This window comes from Ochotona princeps, chromosome 2 (genome assembly GCF_030435755.1).
Source record: "Ochotona princeps isolate mOchPri1 chromosome 2, mOchPri1.hap1, whole genome shotgun sequence".
Taxonomy (NCBI): domain Eukaryota; kingdom Metazoa; phylum Chordata; class Mammalia; order Lagomorpha; family Ochotonidae; genus Ochotona; species Ochotona princeps.
Window position 1 is genome coordinate 74,821,645 of NC_080833.1, and position 20,907 is coordinate 74,842,551.

A 20,907-nucleotide genomic window follows, 5' to 3' on the forward strand; every position below is an offset into this window, starting at 1 on the left:
CTTATTTTGGTAACACCATGGTAGGTCATTCTCCCTTGCTGAAAATTTTTCTATCCTGTTTTGCAGCATATTGTTTTTTATATATTTTCCAAGTTGCTTACAGGCACTATAGCACCAGTGAAAGGTTTGTGAACCATTCAGTAAGTGGTTCCTGCTTGAATGAATTACCAGCTTTCATGAACAGTCATGCAGAAGCAAAGCAGGCAGAAAAATAATGAAAACATTTGTACCATGGCACTCTCTCCAGCTATGTGTGTCTCACAACCATACAATTTCCCCACGAGGAAAGACAAGATTGCACTGTCATTAGAATAGGTAATCATTAGATTTATCTTTGATATAATTTGTAGCATCTTAAACTATTCTATGCAGCCTCATTACTGCCAAGAGTCCTCTTTAACTGAGATGATAAGTAAATAAAGTAGAAATTACACACCAACAAGAACCTGGAATATGTTGTTTTAGTGTATGTCTGAGAGCTCCCTTCAGCAAACCTAATCTGCAAAGCAGTTACCATTATTTCTACTCAATGAGCATCTCCTAATTGCTGTGCTATTGCTTGTGCAGAAAATATATTATTAAAGTCCACAACTCATGACTTGTTGCACATCTACCCATGAAAAAACTTTCATTTCATCAGCTTATAATCGTTTTCAAATGGAATGATCAGTGGAAGGATTTTTCCTCCTTTCTTAAATATCAGTTCATTACCATTTCCTAATGTCAGTGTATCTTTCTAACACACAAGATGCACTCATAATTTATTTAGAGACCTGAAAATTTTATTAAACAGAATCTACTTAATTCTCCATGAATCAGCTGAAGATGATTTTGGTGGCTTTTTGTAATGAACAACAATTAGAAAACTCCAAGGACTCGGAAGCCATTTTTATTTGTTAATGTTTTATGCTCTGCTATTGGACTGTTGCCAGATAATGATCCACTGAGCATTAAAATTTTGTTCTACCATTATCTTTACAAATTTAATATTGCTCAGTGGTGAATTTCCTTACTCTTCATTCTGCATAGCTGTTAGAAACATATATTGGCTATTTGGAGCTGATTTATTGGCCTCAGAGATTAAAAAAAAATCCCAAGACTCTTGTTCTTCTTTTTCCTATAAGACAATCTGAAATAGGTAGTAGATCAGATGGTCTTCTTTTTTGTTCTTTTAAAGATTTACTTATTTTTATTGAGAAGCCAAATATATAGAGAGAGGAGGAGAGACAAACAGAAATATCTTCCATCCGAGGATTCACTCCCCAAGTGACCGTAACAGCCGGTGCTGTTCTGATCCAAAGCCAGGAGCCAGGAGCTCTTCTGGGTCTCCCACGCAGGTGCAGGGTCCCAAGGCTTTAGGCCATCCCTGACTGCTTTCCCAGGTCACAAGCAGGGAGCTGGATAGGAAGCGGGGCTGCCAGGATTAGAACCGGCACCCATAAGGAATCTCAGCGCATTCAAGGTGAGGACTTTAGCCACTACGTCATGGCACTGGGCCCAGATCAAGTGGTTTTCAATCAAGGTAAGACAGAAACAGCCTGTGGTCTCTGAAGTTGAGAAGGGTAATGAATTTGAAGACTTGGATGCATTTTATTCTTCAATAATCAAATTTTATCTTTCTTAAAGATCAAAAATAGTATGGATCAAGGGCCATACTTTAGTATTAACCAACAATATGAACTGAAAGCTTATATTTTTCTAAAAATAGTGAGTGACTGTATTTTTTGCTTACATGTGGCATAATTTGGAAAGATGATCACCAATCATCAAAAAATCATCATTCCTGCCAATACCTCTAATTCTAAATGCAGTAGCATTTGATTTATCTAGGAGCCTTAAGGTCATCACCATGATTTGGTCAGGACTCAGATGCACTTAGTATTTACAAGAATTAAAAAGCAGTGGTAACTAAAGTTATCTTTGACCAAATGCTTTATTTTGGGAAGATCAAATAGGCGGTGGTGAATGATCAAGCTGGAAAATACCCAGTCAGTCATATGAGCAAAATAATTAAATGCAAAGATCCAAATCAATGATCAAGTCTTTTTTCAAAGACTCCAAATGGATGGATGCGTTCTATTTTCCCTGAGATTTCAGAATAGTCTGTTTTGGGAAAGGAGTGGTAAGCAGCGTGTCAAAAGCCTGGTCACCCCTATAGAGGTAATGTTTAGATGGGCTTTATTTTTTTTTTCATGATACAGTTCCATAGTTTCAGGGATTTCTCCCTCCACCCTCCCCAGTTGCCATTACCCATTACTGCTTTCCCCTAAATTATTACAATAGTATAGTCCTTCAGTTACAGCCACAAGTCCAATATTATTCTATTTAAGCGTATTGTGACATTACAGATATTGACAATGGTAGAGTCTAGCATCCTATTGTAAAGATCTAAAATGAAGTCCAGACTCTAAAATAACTCCAAACTTACTGTGCAAGAGTGGGTAAACCCACCACCTACAATTCTGGCATTCCATGTAGGCTCCAGTTTGTTTCCCAAGCTACTCCACATCCAATCCAGCTCCCGACTAATGGCCTTCTCAGAAGATGGCCCTATTGCTTGGGTCCATGCACCTACTAGAGAGACTTAGAGAGTTTCTGGCTCCTGGTTTTAACCTAGCCAACTCCCAGCTTTTATGAGCATTCGGGTGGTTTACCAGCCAAGGGAAGATCTCTCTTTCTCTGTCTCTCTCTTTCTCTCTGTAACTCTGACATTCAAAGTAAGTAAGTGCATCTTTATAAAAGAATCCTTTAAAAAAACTTTTACTATCATTTATTCTTTATTTATATTACTTATTATTATTCATTTGTTTTTTATTAATTTGAAAGAAATTATGTCATGTTACACTGCTTTCCAAAGCACATGAGCATGGACGGAGATTGAAGTTGGAGTAGCACGTCTCGAACCACGTTCCAAATGGAATGCTGATATCAGAGGAGACAGTTTTACTTGCTGTGCATGTGGCTGGCCCCACTAGACTCTTAACACAAAAATTACCCCAAGACAGAATACAAGAGGGAAAATTATATAATGACTTTTGTGTTAATCTTTGCTTCCCTGTTTTACCTTCAGCTTTTTCGAAATGTCACAAGAAACTAAAGTAAGAACTCTGTGTCTGGATCATCCATAGCGAGTATCTTAAAGACATCACCAGGGTCAACAGAGCAGGTGGTTACCAGATTGGTATCTGTAATCAGATCTCCCAGACTCAATTTCAGGCCCAACCGTGTACCACCTGGATGATCTTGTGCAATATTCGGCTTGGGTTTCCTTATCTGTAATGGAATGCACATAATCATAATTCCTACCTCCTAGACTTCCTGCAGGTACTAAGTGCCTTTTCAGAGGAGATACCCTTAGGACAATACCTAGCACGTAAGTTCTCCACTAATATTAGTTATTTTTCCCTAACATGTCTCGAATCAGCTCAAGCAGCTGAATGCTGTTTCAGTGACTGTAAACATTTAGGCATTAGAGATTTATCTATGAACAAAACTGAAAAATCTCCTGCCTTCTAAAGGTTCTTTTCAGATCAGAGAGAAATAAAATAAGTAAAATGGTCTAAAATTGGTGTCATATGAAATGGTTTAAATACTACGGAAAAGAAATTAAGATGGCAGGACTATAAAGAACGCTGAAGTTGTGATCTTGAAGGTAGAGGGGGGAATCTCACTGAGAAGGCAACATTTCAGTGCATGCCTGAGGGAGATAAAGGAGTGAGCCAAAAAGATATCTGGAGGCAGTGCTTTGTGCAGAGAAAACAGCCAAGTGCAAAAGTCTCAAAACAGAGCATGCTTGATGTGTTCTAGAAATAGCACAAGTAGTAACCATCAGTATTGTGGATATCTTTGCATTCCTAAACCACATTAAGAAGAGACCATGTCTGTTGCTTCTTTTCACTTCTCATAATTCATTATGAGATGGAGACTGGAAGAGTGCTTCTATAATAAATTGCTGGTTCATGCTTCGGAATGACACTACTTGTTTAAAAAGCAATCCTCACATTGGTGGTGCAGAAATTGTGCTCCCATTCGAGGACAACTTAGAGGTTGGCTCCCTGGAATCTGCATTATAATAAGTGTGTCAGGAATTATTGATAAACACACACTGATCTGATGGATTCCCTCTGATTTCCATACAGATGGTGAGTCTGAGTTTCTTCAGCCCTGCCTCTCAGCTGCCTTACAGACAGACAAACTTGGGAACTTGAACTCTACTTTGGAGAGAGATGCGGTGTTTGATAAAAGCCAGAAAGCATGCTGGCATACATTTACACTGGATGAAATACCTACTCCATTTAGCTACAGTATGAAATGCTTCTTTTATTTGCATGGGAGATCAACCATATAAGGCATAATAACTTCTTTCAAAAGTCCATTGCTAGTCCCATACCAGCTTCTCCCAGCAGGGATGGCTGGCAGCCCTTCATGCAGTAAGTGGAAAGTCATAGTCTGTTAAAGCATCAAGCGCTAATGAAATAAACAAAAACTTTCCTTACCTGAGGCAGGTGCCAAAGCCTGCTACTCTAAGTGCCCCCACTGGATACAATTTAGACTTGCTTTCAAATGTTAAAAACAAATAAGTCCTCCTAAGTGCAATTAAAACTAAGCCACACATCAAAACTATTGATACCGATGGCATTATTTTGATTCCAGGGCTCCTAAGGGCTGTTCCTAGAATATCACATCATTTGGCAATTATTGTTTTATGCTAATATATATGACAAGGAATTTCCAAAAAATCATGAGTTTCATCTACTTTTTTTAATAATCTTGAACCAATAGTATTTCTCCAAAGACAAAGTAGTTACCATGCCATTACAGCACAGTATGATTTAATTTAAATGATTAAATATACTGTTTTAATATGACATATTTCCATATTGAAAATATTTTATATTGCCTCCTGTTCCATAGCTCCCATTTGTAACACCAGAATAAAAGCCTAGTTTTAAGCCATAACAATTATTTAATATTTCTTTGGACTCAAGGGTTGTCATGCAGAGGTTTTGTTCTATTTTATTTATTCAAGCCAATCTGATAAGACTCCATTAGAACAAATATTTGAAGATCTTACCATGATGAATTCACACAGTGGACAAATGAAACTTCTGTAGCAGATGAATGAGAGCAGCACTGATAAGCATGCCAGGACAACACATTTTGCCCAAGATTGTCTCCAGCACACCATGAAACATAATCACCCTGGCTACGGGCATTCCTAAGGTCGAATGAAATAAAAGACAAAGTTTGTAGTTACAAGAAGGTATTTAATCTAATATTACTCATAATGTCTCATTAAGGCCAGTTGTTATGCATTACAAGGCTAAATTAGGAACTACAAATAACTCTGCATAACTCCGCTTATTATTATCGTATAGGGGTAATGAAAGACCCGTAATCCTTGGCCAGAAGAGGTAAATCCTAGACTCAGTGCATTCTGCTAGGGCAACATCACATAGGAACTGAAGACCACTCAATCAGTAGGCTCCTGCGTCTGCTGGAAAATGTTCAGGAGGATGCTTGGAGGCAAAAAAAAAGATGTGGGGATCCTTAAGGAAAGTGTTAGAACTCTGTTCTTCCACGGTATGGAAAAATTTGTTCAGACTGCTTACAGCTTCCCCCACCCCCTAACTTTTCCCTACCCCATTTTTGCTTTCTTCCCATCTCCTCATTCCCTCTCATATTCCCAAACCCTCAGCAACTGCTACAGATACATCACTCACACCCAGACGCAGCAAATAGGCTTGTTCCCAAAGCCAGAATTATCTCATAATCATTCACAACACACCCTCTAGGTAACCACTATTGGCTTATTAAAACTGATTGATAGGATGAAAGTTATTTGATAATTCTAATCCTGGTCCAAACTAGTGTCATGAAAACCTCCCTGGTCCACATCACCCAGTGATAAGTTGAAAATTATGTTAAATGATAATGATGGATCAAATTTAGTTAGCAAATTCATTGTTAAATACGTAGTTGCTTCTAGTCTTCTTAACATTATAAGAAACTTCATAATGGAAATATTACTAAAGTATACAAGAATATATATTACATAAGTTATAACTTACTTTTGTATAGAATAAAAAGTTTGGAACTTAATGTATCCTTACAAAGGATATGATCATCAAAAAACTGATAGAAAACCTTCAAAAAACATTGCATGCAACAAATCAATAACATACAGGTATATTAAAGGGGGAGACTAAACAGATAAAGGAAAGATTAATTTTAGTTACACAGAATTTTTAAATGATACAAAAAAAGAGCAAACATTCAAACTAGACCTTAATGGATAATTATGAGTTGAATGGGGCAGAAAAATGTGGAGGTAAGCATTTCAGATGGGAAAAACATCAGAAAATAAGAATAGGGATCTGGACACACATTAGATTCTGAAAAAAATGTGAGTTAGTGTAGCATACATTTGGGGTAATGATGTAAATCTCAAAGAGTAATAGGCCTAGACTAGATTTTTGAAAGATCTGGTAGGCGTGCTCAGAAATTTGGACTTGATCTGGTAAGAAAGGGAGACAGGTAGAAAAAGAAAACCCATTAGACACAGCTATTATACTTTTACACATTTCTCTTTAAGATTAAACAGACATGTGAGTAAAGGCATTTGCTTAGGAATGCTTATAACAAAATTTATTACAATATTAAAATTCTAAATAACACAAATGGCCATTAAAGAGGCAAAGTTAAATGAATGATGGTCCATACATAAAATTAAACACTAAAAATGATGATGATGATCTTTATTTATTGAAACAGAAAAATATCCCCACTACATTAGATGAAAACAGAAGGTTATCAATATGCAGAGCACGATCTTGGTTCTATTTTAGGTGATGCATGTGCAGGAAAGAGTCTAGAAGGATAAACACTCAAATACTTGCAATGGTTAGAAACATTTTATTGTCTCCAGATATGTTTGTTTGTCTATTTTATATAATGTATATGTATTATTTTATAATCAAAAAGTAATATCTTCTTTAAAAATAGCTTTGTTGGAAAGTTTATTTTCCATATGAGATTTTACTTCATCTTTCTTTTTGTTTCTGTTTCTCTGATTTTGCCTTTCTCTGTTAGAGTATGAATATCTATCTTTGTGGTCATTTTCACCCGGAGTTAGAAACACTTTGAACTCAATTTACTTAACTATTCCTAAAGCCCCGAATAGTGTTGTAAGAAGCTTGGCAAGAAAATAGCAACTGACATGTGAATAACAATCAAAATTTTGGAATCACAGATCCAACTGAACCGTAGTAAGTGTCTAACATGAACAAAGACATTCACAAAGCATTACAAAGACACAAGAAGGAAAGGGAAAACATCCCAGGTTGCAATCACTCGTGGTGGGAAAGAGGTCTTCACAATCCAACAGTTGGATACAGCTGTGATGATCATGTACCGCAGTCAAAAAATGAGATCAGATTTGTCAGGCAATGTTAAACATCTCCTCTACAGGGACCAATTAAAATCTATATCAAAAAAGTAAATTTAGGTCATAAATCAACTGTCTTATAATTCATATATGAAAGAAGGGTCCCAAACAGTAATAATGACATAGCTGAAAATCAAATTGTAGGGAAACAAAGCGTTAAAAATGCATTTTTTTTCTAATTAGAAAAAACGTGGTAAGAAGAAAGAAAAAAATGGAAGTATGCAATTTTCATCCAGGAAGAAGCAACAAATAAACAAGATATTTGGGAACTGAGAATGTACATTCATTTTAGTTATTTTTAAATGCAGTAACAATGCATATCTGCTGGTATTATTATAAAATTTATACAATAAAAAACATCTAAAGTTCAACACTGTACCTTCCATGAACAGAAGAGCATCAGGAATATCGTATTGTTTAGTTCAATAAATGTTTCAGTAAATATGTTATTAATTTTTCTATTATATAATTTAGAAGAAAATGATGCAATTGGTTTAGATAATAAACAGATGCAAAATAATTACCCTTCTAAATTATATCAAATTATTCATAACAAAAAGATGAGGAGAAAATAATGGAAAAACCATTTATGTGTAAGCCTGTCAAGTAATGATATTGAAAGAAACTCCTCTTTTAAACATTTTATGATATTGGGCAGAATTGAGTTGGAAACATAAGACTTAGAAATAAAGCATTTGAATCCTTGTGTCACTACTCAACCCTGTGCTATTGAATGAGTAAATTTTTAAATCTCTGATTACAAAAAACTTCATTTGCCTTACTTTTAAAATGAGTATAAGAAATCTTCCACTATAACATTATTTTGATACTTAAATTAGATCGCATGATATTTACATCATAACTTGTTATAATTTCAAACAAAGATCATTTTGGCATAGAAATTGTTTGGGGAATCAGCATCATTTGTTATATTTGGTCCAGTTGAATCCTTGCAAATTATGTGATGGTTACAAAAATTATGTGATGGTTACCAATATGGTCTCTTTATTTAAAAGAATAAGCTATATTCTGATTATGGAGGAAGAATACCCTAAGAGATGCAGTGACGTGCTTAAGATCCCACAACCCGGGATGGGTGGAGTCATTCCGTGAGTATTGAACTGCATTGTGAACACTACAATAATCCTGTTTTCAAGTAAAGATACATGCTAAGGAATAGGGTATTGATTTCAACATGTCTTTCCAAAACAATACAACTTAATTCATAGGAAACAGATATCCTCAAAAATTCCGATTACATAAAGCAAACCCAGTGTTATAAAATTAGCAACTTAATAAATGTATTCACATGAGAAGAAATATCTATAAACTTTCAAACTTTGACAATAGCTATCATTTGGCTAAAGCAAATATTCAAAATCCTGCAAGGGCAAGTTTAAGAAGCACATATAAATTATATGTAGTATCCAGCAGTTTAGTATTGTAGTCAATCTATGTTTTAAAATCTCAGAGCAAAAAGAAAAACAGTAAAACTGACTAGACCTTAGTATCCAGATGAGCAGTTTTAATAACTGTAAGACTGGAATATAACCCCATAATCTACCCACATGCTGAATATTACTTTCCAGAGAATTGAAATCTGGAGGAGAGAAAGCCCCTCATTTTGTCATCAATGCCTGCTGATGTCAGTGACACATAAAGGCACCCCAGAACAGGAAGGCAAATGGTAGGAGTGAAGGTCTTGCCATGGCCCCGCAGTGTGGACTCTGCTATCGTGTTTGACCCTGAGTTCTGCATGGTCACCCAACTCAGTGTTGAGTTATCCTGGGGATAATTCATCATAAATGAAAATGCTCTTGGTAAGGGTGGAGGCGGAGTCCATGGTCATGGCTAGAGTAAGGATTTATGGCACTATAATAAGTTAATTAACTGCTCCACTCATTGCTTTGTAAAGAATGAGGATAGCATCTACATGCATATGCTTATTAGGAAGGATATCTTAAGGCACACCAAATGCTTGTTAGAGAAGGTGTCTTAAAATGAATTAAAATATAGAGCTTTATGAGGTCTAGGCCAACACATTAATCATAAGAACTAGAGTATTATAGGCTAATGGTGCCATAAAGATCTGATTGGGTTACATTCCTGGGCATGAGCTGAAATCTCTAGTTCAGAAATAACCATCTATACTAATAGGAATCAGTTAATTTCATTCCAAAATACTCATATGCCTAGATATGGAAAGTTTATTAAACTAGTGAATAAGAAGCTAATGAATGAGGACAGAAATGCTACTGCATTGTTTTTGTTCCACTACAGTCATAGAAATACGTTACAAAAAGAACATTTATGCAAAAATAGTTTTATAAAAATCATGCTGCAAAAATTGGCAGCGTGAAAATACTCAGGGAATGTATACAACTAAAAAGGCAATCAAGAAAAACAGGTTAAAATTACAAATCTTGGGCCCGGCGGCGTGGCCTAGCAGCTAAAGTCCTCGCCTTGAACACCCCGGGATCCCATATGGGCGCCGGTTCTAATCCCGGCAGCTCCACTTCCCATCCAGCTCCCTGCTTGTGGCCTGGGAAAGCAGTCGAGGACGGCCCAATGCATTGGGACCCTGCACCCGTGTGGGAGACCCGGAAGAGGTTCCAGGTTCCCGGCTTCGGATCGGCGCGCATCAGCCCGTTGCGCCTCACTTGTGGAGTGAATCATCGGACGGAAGATCTTCCTCTCTGTCTCTCCTCCTCTGTGTATATCTGGCTGTAATAAAATGAATAAATCTTTAAAAAAAAAATTACAAATCTTTAAAATGAGAAAGAGTATACAAAGGTCAAGAAGACATTAGTGAAAATGTGATTACATACTCATAAATTTCAGAACTTTAATACATGTAATGCTTTATGAAACTAAAATACATTTAAAAATATCAAGTTACAACTAAATTAGTTGAAAATGTTATCTAAAACCATGTTGAAAAAAATTCATGTCATAATAGATATAAATTTCCTCTAACTTCAAGAAACAGATGGACGGCCAGCATTGGGGCAAAAGAGGTAGTCACTGCTTGCAACATCAGCATCTTTTATGGGTGCTGGTTTGTGGCCCAGCTGCTACACTTCCAATTCTGCTCCTTACTAATACATCTGGGAAAGCACAGACAGATGGACCAACTGCTTGGGCTTCTGCACACACTTGGGAGACCTAGAAGAAGCTCCTGGCTCTTGGTTTTCACGTGGCCCACTCTTCAACTTTTCTAGCCATTTGAGTAGTGAATGACTGGCTAGAAGACCTCATTCTTTCTCTCCCCTGTCTTTCTCTGCAACTTTGGCTTTTAAATAACAAATCCTTTAAAACATTTTTTTACTTAGATAAAACAAAGCAATAACTGAAGGAGGTAAGTAACTTTTTACCTCTAATCAAGGATGTTTATTATTGAAATCCAGTAATGGTCTAAAACTAGAAAACCTATAAAACATTAGTAGATTTGAATTCTAATCAAATGCATTTATAAACAGTAATATTACTGGTAGCACAACTATGAGTATATTTTAATATATATGAAAGATATCTATTTCAAACTCAACCAATATTTTACCCAACAATAACAAAATGTGAATTTTTAAAATATAAACTCAATACTGATATTGTTAATAAACGTACTATCTCATATTAAGTTCCTATGTGTGTCAGGTGTTGGCTAACACATACACATCATTTATTATTTTATTTTTAAAGATTTACTTATTTTTATTGGAAAGGCAGATATACACAAAGAGAAGGAGAGACAGAAAGATCTTCCATGTCCTGGTTTACTCCCCAAATAGCTGCAACTGCTGGAGTCAAACCAAAGCCAGAAACCAGGATTTTCTTCTGGGTCACCCAGGGTACAAGCAGGAAGCTGGATGGGAAGTAGAGCAGCTGGGACTAGAACCAGCACCCATATGGGATCCTGGCATGTAGAAGGCGAGGATTTAGCCACTGAGCTATCATGCAGAGCCCACATTATTTATTTTTATACCTATCCAAAAGCAGAAATCACTCAGAAGAAGGGAATGGCAATGAATGGGAAAGAAATGGAAAACTTTGTAAATTAAAAGAATTATTTAAAAAGAAAGAAGAATGGGAGGGAAGAAAAAGATTTTAAAGCCATAGCAAAGTATAAGACTACATTCAAATTTTCATCAGGCAAAAATAAAATAAAATATAGGTTAAAAGACAACAAAGTTAAAGGAAAACACTAGTAGGAAATACACCAATTCAAAGGGACCGTGTATTTATTTTATGGGAAATTCATATGGACTGATACACATCCTGGAAAATAAGTAGGAGCTTAGAGACCAAAGCACAGGGATCAAGCTTCAGTACTGCCAGGGTCAGGGTGAGACAGTTGAAGAGTCTGTTTGAGAGGCTCATAGGCATGCAGTGGGTGGGAACACGTGTGCAGCAGGTGGAACCAGCAAGCTGGTCAGCAGGGGGAGCATTCTAGCTGTACTCTCGGATGGAAATGTGGACCCAGTCAGCACATCTACTTTATTACAGAAGAAATCACAAAGTCAGAATTTTAGAATGCAAACCAAATTGGTCAACAGTGTGCTGACCAAACAAAATATGCACAATGCATTCCATGTCATGTAATCTAGCAATTTATAACCTCTAATCACATGCATTGTTGTTTAATAGAGAAATGCTCTTAGTAAAAACACATGGAGACTATTCATCAAGTTTCTGAGTTAGTCCCATGACTTTCATCTGTTTCAGGGAATCTCCAGAATACAAGACATTTTAAAGCCAGGCAAGAACAAGAAGCAGCATATAAAGATAGTTTCTAATTGCTGCCCATTTTTCATACCCCATAGCACCATATTTCTCCAGTGGACTCTGCTATACAAACATCCCTTTGCTGCTACCCTCAACTACCTGCAGGTCTCTGAACATTCAGTCTTCCATTTCTGCAATTGTTTCTTCTTGGAATGTTCTCTATTCTGGGTAAAGACAATTTTCCTCTTTAGGGCTTAGTTCAAGTGTTACTCCACTGAAAATTCCTTCACACACTTAGCCTTGCGATTGATACTTGTTGGGTATCTGCTCTGTATGAGATGATAAAATTACAGCAATGACTACATCAGTCTCTGTGGAGTTGTCACTTTGCTTTCACACAGCCCTTAGTTGCTCAGAAAAATCCCTATTGGGAATTATTAGTTACTAGAAAACGGTCGTGTCTTCCACCAGACTGTGAGCTCCCTGGGAACAGGAATGCATCTCCCTGTCAAACAGCTCCTCCTATGATGGGAATATGCTGTTTTCTACAATCTCAGGATTTATAAACAGTTTCTATATACAGAAATGTCTACATTCAACATGTACTTGTAAAATGTAGGAAAGGAATTGTCCTCTTATAAAAGATTTTAATGACTATAACATTTTAAACTTCCTATGAAAAGGAAACAAATCATGGTAAAAAAAATTTAAGGATAATTTAGAAGTCAAAATTGTTGATCACAATTTCAGTGCTACACTGCAAAATTCTAGTTTCCCTAAAGAAGTGACAAAAACACGGAAACATTAATCAATCCAGATATCTGCTAATCACTCTTACAGTTACTTCGAACAACAAAGAAAGGAGTCAGTATTCTTGAATTAACCCTGCAGAGATGTATTAGCATAGAAACACATCACAAATACATTTTGACATCCGGAGTTCTGTGCAGTAACTATACCTTAAACATAAGTACATTCTGTATGCCTTCTGAGATCAACCATAGAATTATTTCTTCTGAAAGTAATACACAGAATATTTATATCACAGAAGTTATTCTGGGTCACTGTAAGTCTGGTTTACCATTTGGGTTAGGGAAAAAGTAATGCTGAGTGTCAAGATCAGAAGTACAAGTGTTAAGTCCATAACCACCGTAAAGACAATGCTGCTCTAACTACAAGCTCTCAGTCTGTGCTGTAGTAGCTGCTATATAACTTCAACTCTCCCTGTGTCTAGATGCCTAACTCCCTCAATGAACCAAAAATGCAATGACACAGAACACATACCTTTTACCTTGCATAATGACTTGTATTTGATAGGCACACAGTGAAGGTTTATTCAATACTAGAAGATGTATCGGGGACATATTTAGCACATCCAGTACAGTCCCACACTGGAGTTTCTTGGCTTCAGTTCCCAGTTCTTGCTCCTGACATCTAGCTTCCTAATAATATAGAATCTGGGAGGCAACACCGATAATCCAAGAACTGGGCTCTTATCATCCTGATAGGAGACCAGGATTGAGGTATAACTTCCTGGCTTCACACTTCAGTGCAGCTCAGCTCCGGCCATTGTGACCAGCAGAAGGTGTGCTGTCTGTCTCTAATTTTCTCTTATTCTCTCCATCTCATGAAGGCAAACAAAAATATGCTTTGTATTTTATCTTAAGACATGGAATTTTTAAGGTTTATATTTGAGAATTCTCTTCAGGTTAGAATCTTTTCACGGACTGATCACCCTTCAAAGATAAATAGAAAGATGTCTCATGTTGAATACTGGAATCACCAGGAGTCACAAAACAACAAGTTATAGAACTGGTGCAGTGGCTCACAGGTTGATCCTCTGCCTACAGTGTCAGCTTCCCATCTCAGCACCGGTGCGTGTCCTGGCTGCTCCCCTGTGATTGCAGCCTTCTGCTTGTGCACTTGGGCTCATGCACCCATATGGGATATCAGAACAAAGCCCTTGGCCCCTAGCTTCAGATATGTCAAGCTCCAGAAGTTGTGGCCATTTGGGGAGCAAATCAGTGAATGGAAGATTTCTCCGTGTGTGTGTGTGTGTGTGTGTGTGTGTGTGTGTGTGTGTGTATGTATGTATGTCTTCTTCTCTCCGTGAATCTGCCTTTCAAGTAAAAATAAATCTTTTTAAAAGTTACTTATTCTGGGATAATGACAAAATACATTAAAGTGTTCTTGACGGTGATCAAAGGCAGGAATTATAGTAGGCTTTTCTTCAATCGCTAAGTTGTCAAATATTTTTTGAGAGTCAACACAACCAAAATTTAAGGAGCCATCATCAGAAGCAACAACACAGAGAAGACATTTTCCCTGTTTCCAAGAAGTGTATAGTCTGGAGGAGAAGAGGTGGACAGATCTGGAGAGTCAGCTCCTTCTGTTAGCCAGAGCGATGTACACAGAGCTGCTGATTCAGCAGTATTTACATGGCTTTCTTCACTTCTCTGTCATAGAAGGCCATGTCAGTGAAAGGCTAGCACTAGCATCATGAAGTGTGAGGGTCTGAAGAATCCACAGATACCATACAATTTCTCTCTTTTGTTACATGTTAAAAATGAAATCCCATTGAAATCAAGTGCCTTATTGGAAATTACACACAACTTAGCAATAAGCCTGAGAGAACAACTGAGGTTCCTGGCTCTCCATTTTTTCTGCTAACACTCTCTGAACATTTACGAGAAATAAGGTATTGCATTTGTACAGAAAATATAAATTGTTTCTTGCATTAACATACCCAACTGTGTTATGCTTTTGCCTTTCAATTGACTTTCAGCAATTCTAGCTCAGACATAGTCTAGTGACCTCCCTTAACAATACGCACACCTCTTTATACATATTTTATAATTTGTTTTAAGTTGTACTTTACAAGGTATGTGAGTTTTTCTCTGGTTTCCTGATTTTAGTTAATAGCAGTAAAATAACAACAAGAGCAAAAAATAATAAAATAAAATAAAATAGCAGTCCTTGATCTAGGCCTGTTTAGTGTACCAAAGAAAAAATGCACCAGGGCTGGAGGCACATGAAAACATGTCAATCAGACGTAATTGCTCTCCAAGAGAAACACTTTTCAGGCAGGTAAAAAAGAACTCATCCTGAACATAAGGCTTTGTAGCAGCAACTCATCTACTAATGACAAGCTCAGTTTGTTCTCATACTTGTTGAAATGAACATTTGATTCAACCTGACAGAAAAGGACAATCTGACCAAGCTATAGCTCTTCAATAATTATAAAAATCGTACAAGAGGCACAACTAGATACTGAGTGCACATATATTATAAATGCATTTCATTAATACTTTCATTAAATAACTTATATATTTAATAGGAACTTATACGGTACAGTTAAATATCAGGCCTCTTTCACACTAAAAGAAATGCCACTCCATTTTTGCATATTAATTCTTAAAAACACACAGTTGCCAGATTTGGCCTGAACACAGTGGTACTACAGGACTGTATTTGGCTGGATGCATACAAAGCAGCTCTAAATTTTTTCAGGATGTTTTTCTATGATTGCAGAGTCTACTTACAGGGAAACTTAATAATCCCTACAACAATGAACAAAGGCTGCCTACTACCTCCAAATAGAATCTGTTATCGCCACTGACATTCACTACGTAGAAACTGAAGTACCATGTATTTACAGCATCAGGGTTGCAGTATCCATTACCCATAAGAAATAAAAGTATTTTTAAAGAGAAAACAAAACAACAACAGCAAACCCTATTACAAGCTTTACCCATAAAATCTCCATTGCAGTCCCTATTTAAACCTACCAAAGATAGATGCCACTCTTTATAATCTGGAATTACCTAAAATGATGTATTAGAGAAAATTCATAAACTCTGTGTGTAGCAAGCTCATTTAGTTTCCAATAGTTAATTTGCAATTTTAATAAGGCCACACAAGTGTAAAAAGAACTTAACATCAGTAGCTGAAAGGGATTAGGGAGAGTGGTTGAGGGTACATCTCTGTATTCACCTCATTGTCAGTTTACCGGAGCAAGTGTCTAATATGAAGCATTTGAGGTCAGTCCTTAAAGCTCCTCACTCAGGCAAGAGTGGTTGGTCACATTGTTTATACCTGGAATACAGAATGGTCACATTTCACTAACAGTCCTATTTAAGGTGACTTCAAGACAGAGCCACTATCAACATTCTTTTTTTTCTTCTTGGAATATCTCTTCAGCATGTGACTTTGAAGTTGCAAGTGCAGTGTCTAAGAGACAGAGCAGTCAGTGTTGCCCATGTGGTCTGTTGATAATAGCATTTGTATTAGGCATTAGATCTAGGAGATATTGTTTGGAATATCCAAATCCCACGTGCTGTACTGGAGTGTGTGAGTTCAAGCAATGGTTCCAACTTTGTATTAATGTGTACTCTTGAAGGCAGCAGTGTGCGTTCAGGTAGCTGGGTCTCTGTCACCCATGTGGGAGGCTTGGATTGAGTTCCTGGCTCCTGGCTTTTGTCAGGTTTATTCTCTATAGTCATGGGTATTTAAGGTGTGAATCAGCAAATGGAAGCTCCTTATCTATCACTCAAATACATTTTTAAAACTTAAAAGAAAAAAAATTTAATGGCATTTGTTGATATGGTGGCCACTTTGATGCACTGCTCAGGTCGTCCTTCAATGAAGGGCTTGTCATATCAACTTCTGGGATTGCTGCCAGCAGATGGTCTTCAAAGTCGGCTCCCTGAGAAACTAACTTAGATTTAGACAAGCATCCTCAGTCCCTGCCTTCCCAGGGGTGCCCATACTTCATCACAGATTGACACAGGTATATAAAGGCTTGCTAATCTCAGCCTGCCACAAGAAAACTCGAAGGTCCGTTTAGCTCTACAAGTGCCCACAGAGTCAGTCAAAGTTCTCATTGGATCTGCATAACTGTTCAACTTCAATCCATCCATTCCTGCTTCCTTGTCTTCACTTCCCTAAGTGTGAATTTCAAGGGCAGTCATTAATAAACACTCAACTTGCTGTACTTTGACTCAGAGACTATATCCAGGAGAACATGGTCTTATACAGTAAGGTATGGGCCTACATTGTTAACATTCCAGCTTTGATGAAGTGGGATCATTGCCTCGGCTTCAAGGTCTGACAACTACTGCCACTCCATTTACCAGATAAGGCCTGAACTTGGATGTAATGAGCACATTCCAGCTATTAATAAAATTGTATTTCACTTTCCTTTTAGACGTTGCTATCCTGTCATGACCCACCTGTCAGTGGAGCAGATTAGGAGTGGGTGATAGAATTTAACATTAAAATCCCACCACATGTCTTTTATAGGGTTTATTCCTGGAGTCAACTGGAAAGAAACAGTTGAGTCTCCAGGAAAATCAGGCCTTCTTCAAATCATTGATCCTCTTGAGATTCTTCATTTCCATGACAAGTGTAAGGGAGATGGGTTAGTGAAGTTTGGAAAGTTTTTGGAGGCTGAAGAATTCAGACATTAAATCTGATTTAATTGATTATGATGAGGTTTTCAATTGGTGGTTAAAATATTGAAGAAATATGGATGTTCAAGAATGTATTTTCTATTTTTATAAAAAAGAACAATATCTGTCCGCAATACATATCATATTAAAAATACCAGTATTTGGACAAATCTTCAATTAACAATTTGGACTATTATGGAGAATATTCACATTTCAATAAATGCTGTGCTCTCCAGAATTTGCAGATAAGGGAAAATCATATAAGGTTAATTCTCACTCCAAGTGCATAATAACATAGACTGATATTTTTAAATAGATTATTGCCTTTGGACTGATGAAGAAAATGTAGTATAAAAGTTCTGGATGCTTTCTACATAAAAGCATAAATATTTATATTCATTTTCCACAAATTATCAATTTTCAGATACTCTATAAATAATGAAAAAGTGTCAGTAAATCCACAGAAACAGTAGTCAGGATTCCTGAAATTTTGATCAAAGCACTGACCCATTCTGAGCATTTTCTCTATCAATATACAAATATCATGTCTTTAGGAAGTAGATGTGTAATCTTTTTTTATTTTTTTATTAATTATTTTGCATTATGTGACAGTTTCATAGGCTCTGGGAATCCCTCCACCCCTCCCCGCCCCTCCCCCTGGTGGATTCCTCCACCTTGATGCAGTATTACAGTTCAAATTCAATCAAGATTCTTTCCTTGCAAACGTATACCAAGCATAGAGTCCAGCTACTTATTGTCCAGATGGGTTGAACAGTTTCTTGGGGAGACCATTTCTGGTCCGAAGTTAGAGCTGGTAGAATATCATCCCAGTCAATTACGAGTCCCAATATAACATCAACAGCAATTTGCAACATTATGGAATTGACATGGTTTTGAGTAACCAGTATGTTAAAAAAAAAAAAAGAAGCAAGTTCTTAACCACAACCTATGATTAGCTCATTGACATTTCAATTTTAGTTTATATACAGGACCGGCTGCTATATACCTTAAAATGGCTATAAGGTACCATTCAGCTGTCTTGTGTCTATTTCACTTTAGTATTTAGCCATTTGTTGTGTTGAAGTATAATTTTGCTGATCTTGGCAGATTTTAGGATAATCTAGACTGGCTTGTAACTCTAACAAGACATTTGTCGACAATTAAGGTGCAGAACATTTTGGGGGGGGGTGTTGCAGGAAAGTAGATGTGTAATCTTAGCCAATTTTAGAGAAAAGCAAGAAAATTGACTTTAAGCTACTTTCTCAATGAGTGATTAACTAAAAGATTACCAGGAACTCTTAGATGCATGAACTCCCATCAGGTATATATTTTTTTTAAGATCGATTATTTTTTAATTGGGAAGGCAGATACACAGAAAGAAGGAGATACAGAGAGAAAGACCTTCTGTCTGCTGGTTCACTCCCCATGTGGCCACAACAGCCAACTTAAGACAGGAGCCAGGAGTTTCTTACAGGTCTCCCACATGGGTACAAGGTCCCAAGGCCTTGGGCCATCCCCTACTGCTTCCCCAGGCCAGAAGCAGGGAGCTGGATGCGAAGTGGAGCAGCCAGAATACAAACTGGTGCCTATATGGGACCCCAGCAGAAGTAAGGTGAGGAGTTAGCCAATAGGTTCTTGCACTGGGCCCACTCCCATCAGTTTTAAAGCAACTTAGTCTCTCCTACAGTTGCATCTAAGGAACTGGTATTTTCACTTAAATATCAGAATTATGGACTTGTAACTGTTGCTAAAAGACTATAATAATATCAGAAAAAAATAGTATCAGGAAAAATAAAAATTCATAAAAGAAACTGGTATTTTTCACATCAAAGATGCCGGCCAGTTTAAAATCCAGAGAATGTGTTTTAATATAACTTCACAGCTTACTTACATTTCTGTTCTTTTAGAAAATTCAAGTTTTGAAAAAAAATATTAAAAGGGTATTTAATTACTTTGAATAACCTTCTTTGAGCCATACAGCAGGTGAGGATAATTTTCCAGTCTTAATTCCTATCAAAACTCGTGTTCATACTTACTAAATTTGCTTTGAATGATTCATGCTTTACCTTGACTATGATTTTTGCTCACTCTTTTGCCCTTTATGAAATAATACTGGCTTACATTTCATTAACTATTTGCAATGCATTGCACCTTCACAAATACTATTTTTTAAAGATTCATTTATTTTTATTTGAAAGACAGATTTGCAGAGAGAGAGAGGGAAAGACAGATCATCTACCCACTGGTTCATTCCTCAAATGGCAGCAATGGCTGGCGTTGGACCAATTGCAAGCTGAGAGCTTGGAGCTTGGAGCTTCTTCTGTGCCTTCTACATGGGTGTAGGGTACCAAGAACTTGGGCCATCTTCTGCTACATTCCCAGAAACATTAGTATGGTGCTGGGTTGGAAGTAGAGCAGCCAGAACTAGAACAAGCACCTATATGGAATGCCAGCACCCCCAGCAGAGGCTTAATTTATTATACCATGGTACCAGTCCCAATACTATGTTTTAATACTATACTGAGCCTCTCATTTTCACTGATGTAAAGTTTTAACAATGAAGAAATAGTGCACATATTTATATGTGCATGGGCATTTGCTGAACAAATAATGAGGCGTATATATTCACTGAGTCAGTAACCAACTTAAGACTCGGATTGTTACATAAATCATTTTGTATCCTGAATTCCAAATAATGTATTAGAAAAATTAACATCATAAGATATATCTTCTTAACGTTAAGTTTTGAGATTTTTTTCACATATTCCTTGGCAAGAATGCTAAGTATGGATCTACCTCCAGAAAACAGAAATGAAGTATAAAAAGCAAGCAGAAAATCTAGAAAAATACAGATCAGGATGAGTCACAAAGAATTCTGTGATTGATGATTACAACTCCCAGCATAAAGTAGGACAGAAAGTTCTATCAAGTGTCTCAGGGAAAGAAGAAGAATATAATTTAAATGGCTTAAAGGAAAGGGAAAACAACTAAATCAAAAAGGAAAAGAAAGGCAGTGTAACAATTCAGGATATATGTCAATCAGGATTCTTCCAAATATGAAACAAAAAGTAGCTCAGATTCCAAGAACTTTCTTGCTTGCTTCTACAATAAACCACTTATGCTCTAGGAAGGAAATTTAACAGCCAACTTGTACCAACTTTAAACAACAGTCACATGATGCAAACACTGTTCCTAGCTTTTAAACTTTTTTATATTCTACCCATATAGAATGGAATACTTGGCTGTGATTGTTGGACACAATATCTTGTTATAGCCTTAACAATGTGA

General features: G+C 36.8%; 1 long non-coding RNA gene across 1 annotated transcript in view; it reads right to left on the minus strand.

Annotated features, from left to right (window-relative positions):
- Nucleotides 1–5,212, minus strand: part of LOC131479581 (uncharacterized) — a 91,009-nt gene extending 85,797 nt beyond the window's left edge. Inside the window, exon 1 of the long non-coding RNA XR_009244985.1 lies at nucleotides 5,075–5,212. This is a non-coding gene — a long non-coding RNA (uncharacterized LOC131479581). The remainder of the gene's footprint in view (nucleotides 1–5,074) is intronic.
- Between the last annotated feature and the right edge of the window lie 15,695 nt (nucleotides 5,213–20,907).